The sequence below is a fragment of the Sus scrofa genome, chromosome 12, assembly GCF_000003025.6.
Source record: "Sus scrofa isolate TJ Tabasco breed Duroc chromosome 12, Sscrofa11.1, whole genome shotgun sequence".
NCBI classification, from domain to species: Eukaryota; Metazoa; Chordata; class Mammalia; order Artiodactyla; family Suidae; genus Sus; species Sus scrofa.
In genome coordinates this window covers 59,454,498-59,464,802 of record NC_010454.4, presented here as the reverse complement: position 1 = coordinate 59,464,802, position 10,305 = coordinate 59,454,498, and the positions used below count along the sequence as shown (strand labels likewise).

Sequence of the window (10,305 nt, the reverse complement as noted above, 5' to 3'; positions counted from 1 at the left end):
GTTTGCGCAGGACAGCAGGATTCCTGGAACGCTTGCTGGCCTTCCCGTCCCCCAGCTGGCGGCAGCCAGAACCCATGTGCATTTCCTTGTCCGTGTGCCTGGGCCATGCGGGATCGCACCCCACCTACCCACCCCCATGCCCCCGACAGTGGAAAACTCCCCCCCAGCAGAGAGCAGACCATGCGGCCTGGGGATTTGGCAGATCTGGATCAGACCTGGCTCCGGGCATCTTTTCCATCCTGTTTAGTTTAAAGCCGCAGGCAGCCTGCCCTTCCTTAACTGGCGGCTCTAAGCAAGGAGGCGATAGGCTCCCTGCTGCTGGAGAGGGCCGCTGGGAGTGGCTGTGAGGTGGTACCCTCAGCAGCATCGCCTCCCTTGAAAATGAAATTCTCCGACCTTGAAACCAGAAGTTGGAAGATCCTTCTGCTATAATAGTGTAAATGTCAGAGTTCCCACTGTGGCCCAGTGGGCTAAGGACCTGGCATTGTCAATGCAGTGGCTCAGGTCACTTCTATGGCGAGGGTTCGATCCTCGGCCCTGGGGGCTTCCTCGTGCAGTAGGTTCAGCCAAAAAAAGAAGTGGGTTACTGGGAGTTCCCATTGTGGCGCAGTGGAAACGGATCCGATTAGTATCCATGAGGATGAGGGTTTGATCCCTGGCGTTGCTCAGTGGGTTGGGGATCTGGCGTTGCCCTGAGTATGATGTAGTTTACAGATGGGGCTCAGATCCTGTGTTGCTGTGGCTGTGGGGTAGGCCAGCAGCTGTAGCTCCAATTCGACCCCTAGACTGGGAACTTCCATATGTCATGGGTATGACCCTAAGAAGAAAAAAAAGGGGGGGATTTACCAAAATTAACCTCCTTCCAGTATTTTAGTATACTTATGGATCACTTAGGATTGGGTTAAACTGTAAGGAATAAGTATCTGAGCAATAGTGTCTTAGGTAAGATAAGAAACTTACTTATTTCTCACCAAAAAGAGCAGTCCAGAGGTGGAAGGTCCAGGTCTGGTGTGTTGGAGTTATCAAATCCTCAGGCACTCAGGCCCCTTTCCACTCTGACATCTCTGAGGGAATGGTATCTACCCTCATGAGCTCATATGGCTGCCAGAATTCCAGCCATCACAACTGTATTCCAGGTGGCAGGATGGAGGAAGAATGCCTCATGCCTTTCCAAGTCTTCCTAGAAGATGCACTTACATTTCACTGGGCAAAATTTTGTCTCATGGCTGCACCTAGCTTCAAAGGAAGCTAGAAAATGTAGTCTTTTAGTGAACAGCAGTGAAGCTGGCTAAAAATTAGGAAGAGGTCAATTTTGTGTAGGCACCTAGAAGCTTCTGTAACAATGTATATACTTTTTTCAGCTGAAAGTTTAATTCTTTGAATAGATTAAAGAACTTTGCTTGGCATGGAGTTCCCACTGTGGCTCAGTAGATTAAGGATCTGGCATTGTCTCTGAGGCAACTCAGCTTGCTGTTGAGTCACGGGTTTGATCCCCGGCCTGCGAACTTCCATATGCCATGGGTGCAGCCAAAAAAGAAAAAAAAAAAAATCCTTACTTGGCTCAAAAATGTTAAAATTATGAAAAGATACACGATGAAGTCCTCTGTCCTCTCAGACGCCCCCCCCCCCCCCCGCCAATGCTCCCTGGTAACCGCGTGACTAGTGTTGTGTTTCCTTCCCGCGTGTCTTACACGAGCTAGTGTGAACACTTCTCCATTCCCCCCTTTCCAACCTGAGATGTGGCCGCCCCACCCTGTACTCTCCTGCATCCGGCGTTTTCTTTTGTGTGTGTTCTTCCCCTGGGGATGTGTCTTGGAGACACGTTCCCATCAATACAAAGAGCTCTCTCTCTGTTTTCACAGCCTGCGGGAGCATAAATTATGTATCTGGTCCCCGGGGGTTGGGTGGCCCTGCGATCTGTCATAAACTGGGACACTTTCAAGGGGGCCAGTGGGGGGTCAGTTGAGAACTATACTGGAGCAAAGGTGTAAACTGTCCCAAGCAAACGGGGACCCAGCCGCGTCAGAGGGCACCTGCATTCAAGCTTTGGGTAGAAACTGCTGCGCCGCCTCTGTGGAAGCCCAACCGGCTTCTCTCATCATCACAGCTCGGCCCGCAGAGCGTGTTGTCAGGCCTTCGGATTTTTGCTGATCCTCAGAGGTGAGACGTGGCATCTGAATTTAGTTCTGCTGTGCGTTTTGTTGAGAACGAGGCTGAATGGGCTTTATAGTCCCCTTTGTGTCCCTTCTCCTGTGACTTGCCTTTTTGTGTCCTTTGCCCTTTTTTTCCTTACTCTTTAGCAATCTTGTTTTGGAGCTTTCTGCGTGTTAGAGAGACGATGCCGGCTGGTGATTTGAGATGCAAATAGTCGCCCCACTGGTTGCTGTCTTTGCTTATGATGGTCTGTTGGGTTTCACCACGTAGGAGCTTTTTATTTTTATCTTCTCTTTTATGCCTTTGCATTTTAAGTCAGCGCTGGAAAGCCCTTTCCTGTTCCAAGGTTACAAGGGAACTCCGTTAGGAAGGAGTGCCCCAAGGTTCTTCTCGAACTTTCTTCGGTTTCAAATCCTTTGTCATTTAGGACTCCTTGCGGTGTTCCTGTGGGGTGTGGCTGTATATGTTTTTGAGTATGTCTGTCTTTTTTCTGTAATATACAAGTTCATGGTTAAAAGGTCAAATCACAATTCCGAAATTTCCTACTCTTTCCTTTCCCTGCCCCCCCCAAACCGAGTGGCCCTTTTCTGGTCTCTCCAAAGTGTCTTTTGGTGTCACCTCCATATTTATAAATAGTACCTCACACTGCTCTGTATTCACATTACGGACGGCAGGTGTGCTTTTTTGTTATGTCACACGAGAATTTAAGTCCTGTGGCTCCACCCCCACGTCCTTAGTACTCAAATGCTTCGAAACCTGTCCACTGGGCGGCAGGTTCTGGGATTTGACGATGTCCTGTTTCTCACCTTTGAAAAATGTACTGGGTTCCCTCGTGGCTCAGCGGGTTAAGGATCCGATGTTATCACTGCTGTAGCTGCTGTGGCTCAGGTTCGATCCCTGGCCCGGGAACTTCCACACCCATCGGTGCGACCAAAAAAATGTATTAACTTTTCAGTTTTCAGGCAGTGGCCTGGTTTCGTCATTGTGACCCTCTTTTCAAAAGTATAACACCCAGACAGATTTGGGGTTGAAGCGTGGGAGGACAGCGCCCGTGATCTGATGGTCTGAAGTAGCTGCTTGCATTTGTCCTGAATAAGTGATAACCTCATGTCTGTTTCCTTGACTGAGTGCCTTCAGCCGAGCATTTCCGAGCAACCTGAGAGTCACATGCAAATATTCCACGTGGTTCTTCTGTGCCGGGTGCTAGGGTACAGTTTTGAGGGAGACGGACTCAGCCTGGGCCTTTCGGAGGTCGCATCCTGGTGGGGGAGACAGACGAGAAAAAGGGGGACACGTAAGATGACAGTTCTAGATACGTGCTGGGAAGAAAAGCAGAGCCGGGGGAGAATGGGTTTGGTTGGTGAGGGCAGGTGCTGTTCTAGGACAGGCAGGCAGCGGAAGCTCTTTGAGTAGGTATCTGAAAGACACAAGAGGGGGCCTTATGAAAATGGGGAGGGGGGGTGGCTCGAGAGGCTGGGAACAGCATGTGCAAAGGCCCTGCGGCAGGAACCTGCTGGTTGTGTTGGGGTGGGGGTGGGGCAGGTGTGTGTGTGTGTGTGTGTGTGTGTGTGTGTGTGTGTGTGTGTGTGTGTGTGTGTTGGTGCAGCGGGGGACCAGGGCAGCAGCAGAATGTGGAAGTGGCTGACTGGAGGAGGAGACTAAAAACCTCCCAGCCTCACCAGAGATCATTGGAGGGTTTCAGAATATGGTCTGACTTACGTTCTTAAACACTCTCGTTGGCAGCCAAGCAGAGACGTGACGGTGGTGGGACAAGAGTGCAGGAGCAAAACGAAAGGAATAAAGCCTGGCGAGGAGGGCAGGTGAGCGGCGAGGGAGCTCAGACAGGTGCCGGAGGGAAGATGGGAGAAGCAGGTGGATGGGGAGTAGGTTTCAAGCTGAGCCGACACGTGCTTACACTGGGCGTGGGGAGAGAGGAAGCCAGGACGCACGCCCTGGGGCGTGTGAGCCGGGCACCCGGTGCCCCCTGGTGCCGCTTGCTGCACTGGACGAGGCTGGGGATCAGGGTCAGGTTAGAGATGCCTTTTCGCCATCCCAGCGGAGAAGTGGAGTAGGCAGGACAGTAGGCATCTGGAGCCCGGGAGAAAAGACAGGTCCCAGTCCTCCAACGTGAGTAGCTGCTGGAGCAGCCAGAGACTTCCCCGGGGGGCACTGGGGAGGCAGGCACAGCCCTGGCACCGGCAGCCAGCGTTTGCAGAAAGAGGAAGTGATGGACCAACGCTCTGAAAGGCTGAGGCAGCGCTGAGGATAGACAGACGGGGCCCGGCGCATGCAGAGCGTGCAGCTGGTGACTCTGCAAGGTGGGTTTGGGGACGTGGGAGGAGGAAGTGGGGGCCCCAGACCGCGCCTGGGAGGTGTTTGCTGCACAGGAGACAGAAGAGGGGAGATGGCTGGACGGGCCAAGGTTAGAGAGGACGCAGCGCTTCACTGGCCTGTGGGGGACTGTCCAGAGCAGGGCCAGGGGGGCAAGAAGGCTCATGGGCAGTGAGGCCCAGGCTGGGCAAGGCTGCGCGTGGGCACAGGCAGGCTGTGAAGCCCCCCGGGCTCCGGAGGCTGACGGGCGGGGCAGGAGGCCAGGCAGAGGCTGTTCACCAACCCGGGTGGACTCATGTCTTTGTTTTCACAGCTGGTGCAGCTGGACATGGTCCAGGGGGCCGAGCGTCGGGGGGTGGTGGCGGGGTCTCAGGAGATGGGCTGGAGGGGGTACTGGGGAGGGGGCAGCTCACCCAGATGTCCTGGAGCTGATTCGGTTACGGGCAGTGACTCTGGGGCAGGGGGAGGATGCCGACCAGGAAGCTGGCAAGCAGGCAGGAGTCGTCGGGGAGGCAGGTGTTGGAGCCGCCAAGAGTGGAGACGTCGGAAGAGAGAAAGACAGGGATGGGGCAGGGAGGCGACTGGCCTTCCTGCAGGGGGTCGAGGGGCCAGAGGTTCTGCAGAGGGCAGCGCTGCTACCCCGGGGAGGGAGAGTGGGGGAGGGGCAGGCAGCTCGGGGTCCCCTGAGACCGGATCCCCCCTCCAGAGCGAGCCTAGGGGAAGCAGCCCTGGGGAAGGTCAGGGGACACGGTGTTCAGAAAAGAGGCTGAGGATTGGGGGCATTTTCTGGTGACACTTCTAGCCCCCAGGGGCTGGGAGAAATTTGGGGAGGCAGCCATTTGATCAGATGAGGGAGAGCTCTGAGCTGGAGGCGGTCAGCATAGTGTGAACGGGGGCAGACTCCAGCCCAAAGCCGGCGCGCAGGGGCTCTCTCTGGAGGAGTCGGGGGAACGGGTCCCCCACGCGCATCCAGGAGCCCCACGCCAACCCTGCCATGAGTGGGACCTGCACTGCAGCTCCAGGAAGAAACACACTGGGCCTGCTGGTCTGTGCCCGGCTCCCGGGGGCCAGCCTGGCTGGGGGCCCCTTGCCTTGTGCGGGAGCCCGAGGAGCATTTGCCACCTCCGTGCATCCTGTCTCAAAAGCTGCCGTGGTGCCCACCTGGCCCAGCAGCAGCATTGCCGCAGCCAGGTCTGTCCACACAGCGGGGTGACACCGAGCCTTCGGCAGGGAGGAAACCCTGACATCCTCGCAGGCGCACAACGCGGCGGACCTCGGGGGCGCCGTGCAGAGTGCGATCAGCCGGGCACAGAAGGGCGAGCGCTGGGTGATTCCGCAAAAGCCCCGTGAGACAGAAAGTGGGGTGGCGGGGCCAGGGGGCAGGGCAGAGAGCTGTTGTTTAAAGGGGACGGGGTTTCGGTTTTGCAGGATGACCCGTGACAGAGCTGGAGGGAGTCGCGGTTGCTCAGCAGTGTGAAGGTACCTGGTGCTGCTGAGCTCCGGTGCGGTTAGGACGGTTTAAAAGAAAAGTCCACGTGTGGGGAGGCCGAGGCGCCCCTCTCGCCTCCGGGCCACACGTGGGGCCAGAGCCTGGCTCGGGACCCCAGCGCCCCGTGGGAGGAGGCATGGGCGGGTGGTGACTCCGGTGCCAAGTGCCCCGGGGCGAGTGCTCCCTGGGGATGCCTTGGGTGCCGAGGGTGAAGGTCTGCATGGGGGAGGGGCGGGTGGGCACCTGGGCAGCGGCTCCCTCCCGGCTCAGCCACAAGGAAGGGCTCAGACAGCAGGCCGGGCCCTGCGGCATCTCCCTGACCTCAGCCTCAAGCTCTGGATCCCCAAACCCTCATTAAGACGACCTGATTCTTTCCCTTAGAGAACACAGTGTCTGCCGAGCTCCGTAATTCTCACCCGAGCGTGGCTGCTCGGCCGGCCGGACGGCACTTGTTTGAGAGCTGAGAGGCAGTCTGACCCGCAGAGCAGAAGAGGCCGAGAAAGTTCTGAACAGGACCACAAATGCCAAAGTGCGGTGCCAACAGCGGGCCAGCAGGAGATCTGTCCAGAGATGCTCTCGGCTCAGGACAGGCACGTAGGCTCCCAGCCGGGGAGGGACCGCCCCAGGGAGACACCAAACCCAGAGCCACGAGGGCACCAGGGAGCCTGGCACGCGTCACCACACGAAATGAAAAGCTTCTGTTCGACAAAGACACCATAAACAGAATTAAGAGATTAAAAACAGGCTCGGGGAGAAAACAGGCGGGAAAAATACTTGCCGTACATGGCGAGCAATACCCAACACTCACTACGTAATAACGGTCATACCAGGAGCCCTAAAAATAGAGAAGGCAAACAATCCAGGCAAAGGGTGGATGCACGGTCAGCGCTTCGGGACCTGGCAGGGTATCCGTAAGAAGGAGGGGAAACTTGACTTTAGCAGAAAGTCATGTAAAAAAAGCAATGACGATACAAACATTTACTTATCTGATTGAAAAAAGTTGATAATGCTCCGTCTTGGCACCATTATGCGGAAATGAGTGCTCTCCCACACTGCTGGCGAAGGAGGAAGAGCCCGTACTCATCTGAAACAGTTTCGTTTTGTATCAGTGACTCCCCGATGTTAGCCCTTAAATGTTAACATTAGAACTTCAATATACAAATGTCCGATACAGTGCTCCCACTTTTGAAAATTCAGCCCCCAGCAGCACTCATGGCTGTTCAGAAGGTGCTAAGGATAAGCGTGACAGCAAAAATAACAGCCGTGGAGTAGGAATTTCCATGCGTAGAAGAGTGATTAAAAAGTAGGAGTTCCCGCCGTGGCTCAGCAGAAACAAATCTGACTAGCATCCATGAGGATGCAGGTTCAATCCCTGGACTCGCTCAGTGGGTGAAGGATCTGGCGTTGCTGTGGCTGTGGCGTAGGCCGGCGGCTGTAGTCCAATTCGACCCCCAGCCTGGGAACCTCCATGTGCCACAGGTGCGGCCCTAAAAAGACCAAAAAGAAAAAAAAGAAGGAAACTGTGTGACCAGTAGCGTGGCAGACGGGCGTCTGTGAGAAAGGCTGGGGTAACTGTGTTCTCAGGAAGATGTCCAGGAGGCAGCTGCTGAAAACAGGTTTCTTGACCGTGGCGGGGGTGGGTCTCCTTTGATTTTTAACCATCGGCGTATGTGTGTATATGCATATGCCCCACTCACTAATCCGGGCTCCGTACCCACTTCCCGATGTAACAGGACCATCCGCAGCCTCTTGGATGGTCTGTAACAGCTGGCTCCGTGTTTGCGTGAGCACAGAACAATGTCTGGGGCAGCACTCGAACCCGTGACAAGCGACAGGACTAAGGAGGTTGCGGACGGCACTTTCACTGCTTTAAACACGTCTGTGAGTTGACATCTGTACTGTGGGCACATAGCATCTTCGCCGTATGTGAAAACACACCAACAACACACGCACCGGACCTGGCCGTGGCCACACCACCTGAGCGGCTGGAAGGCCAATTTTACGTTTCCACCCTGGACCACCTTTATTCTTAAGGGGGCAGCAGTTCTTCTGTTGTGTCTTCGTCTTCCCCAGCGTCTGTGCTCTCACCCCAGATGCCGGGCAGAACAGGGCCGGGTGGAGCCAAGTGGAGGCAGGAGCAGGTGCAGGTTGCCCCCTGCGCTCTGTGGCAGGGGCAGAGTTCAGAGTTCTGTCCGGAGGTCAGAGAGGGGAGGGGCCTTAGAGGTCAGTGGATCAGCCCTCTCCTTTCGTCACTGAGGAAACGAAGGTCCAGAGAAGTAGTGACGGTCCCGTCCTGCAGGGAGAGCTGGCCCTGCCCTGGAGACTGGGCTTTGGTCCCAGCCGCCTTCTCTCCCACGGGGTCTTTCTGAACAGATGAGCCAAGAACTAAGACCCCCTTGTCCTAAACAGCTGCGAAGCTCTGGGCTCTGTCAGATGCTTTGCTGCGAGGCCTGGAAGGGCTGCCTATCAGTGGGGCATGTGCAGCGTCAGTGAACAGACAGTCCAGAGGGAGCTGTTCTTGGAGTTGGTTGTGATGCTCAAAGCTGTAGCCAGGGACACCAGCCCTTTCCTTCATCTTTCCTCTGTCACCTTCGGGGTGTTGGTTTTCACATCGAGCTGTCACCTCATGGCCGCAAGGCGGCTGCCATAGCTCTAGAGATGAGTTTTCCCACAGCAGTGGCCAAGGCAGGAGGGGAAGGAGGAGGTCCGACGGCACTGCGCACTTGCCCTTCCGTCCTGTGGGCCAGCGTCCTCACGCGCCATCCCTTGGACCCATCACTGGCAAAGAGGAGAGGAGCATCTGATTGGCTTAGACCACGCGTGACTCATCCTCCCGCCTGTGCTTGTCACTGCCACCACCCGGGGTCAGTTAGCAACCCAGAAAGGGGGTTACTGTCGGGAACAGTGAAGGAACAGCTACAAACAGGGCATGAAGAGCGCAGGTGCACGGTGGAGAAGCCAGTTACGGATTCTAGAGTTTCCCGACGGCTCCCACAGCCTCCTCAGATGACGTGTGTTCTGCAAAGCACACAGGTGCCAAATGGCATTTCCCCCCACCCCCAGGGTCTCTGAAAACAGCGACAGCAACACGTGCCTCATTTCAAATAAAGGAGCCACGGAAGTCCCCAGAGACAGGGCGCAGGCGTGAGCTTGGCGCTGGGTGGAAAAGAGAAGCAGCGTCCCCGAAAGCACCGGGGCTCCCAGGTGGCAGGAGAGGAGGGTGCCCGTCAGCTTCAGCCGGTCCTCCCTCTGCTGACAGGACAGCAGCCAGGACGCAGGGCACAAAGGAGCAGAAGTCTGCCGTCTTGGCGCCACAGACACAAAAGGGACGAGGGGAGAAGTGCGGCGTCTAGTGCTTCAACCCCCTGCCTTCCCTAAAGGCCGGAGCCTGCATCACCCCTCCCCCAGCAGCTCTCCGTCCTGCTCCAGAAGCCCCGCCAGCACCTGAGAGCCGACACCCTTAAAGGCCCTCAACGGATAGAAACGGCAAGACAAGAGAGACTTCAGAGCGGCCTCCGTACCAGGGATCCGCAGGCAGAGCTGTCCCTGCGTCACATACAGTGTGGGCATTGCCAGGGCACCTGGAGCCCAAACAGACCTGCTTTAAGACCCGCTCTGCCCTTGACCAGCTGTGCTGGTGGCTCTGGGAAGTCCTCCAGGCACTCAGCCTTGGCCACTAACCCCTCTACCACTCGAATTCTGTGCCCGTTGAGAAAATTGGATCCTCTCTTTATCGTTGAGTTTCCATATACTAGACCCTTAGAGTTATCAGAGTTCTGTCTGTATTCCGTGTACTAGACCCTTAGTTATCAGAGTTCTGTCTGTATCCCGTGTACACTAGACCCTTAGAGTCATCAGAGTTCTGTCTGTATTCCGTACACTAGACCCTTAGTTATCAGAGTTCTGTCTGTATTCCGTGTACACTAGACCCTTAGAGTCATCAGAGTTCTGTCTGTATTCTGTGCACTAGACCCTTAGAGTCATCAGAGTTCTGTCTGTATTCCGTGTACTAGACGCTTATCAGATATATGATTTGCAAGTGTTTTCTCCCATTCTCTGGACTGTCTTTTCGTTCTCTTGATGGTGCCCTCTGATGTACAACGGTTTTAAATTTTGATGAAGTCCAATTTGTCTGTTTTTTACTTGATGGCTTGGGCTTTTTGTGTCATATTTAAGAAACTGTCACCTAATCCAAGATTGCAAGGTTTACACTGATGTTTTCTTCTAAGAGTTTTATAGTTTTTGTTCTCACACTTTGGTTTTTGACTCATTTTAAGTTAATGTCTGCATATGGTATGAAGTAGGGGGATCCACCTCTTCTCTTTTGCATG

The 10,305-nt window shown here is 55.2% G+C and overlaps 1 long non-coding RNA gene across 2 annotated transcripts; it reads left to right on the top strand.

Annotated features, from left to right (window-relative positions):
* LOC110255895 lies at window positions 3,727-10,091 on the top strand. Of its 2 annotated transcripts, none has more exons than XR_002336864.1 (2): window positions 3,727-3,974; window positions 6,356-10,091. It is a non-coding gene; the product is annotated as an uncharacterized LOC110255895 (long non-coding RNA). The 2 variants fall into 2 exon arrangements; XR_002336865.1 differs by lacking the exon at window positions 3,727-3,974 and adding an exon at window positions 3,981-4,472.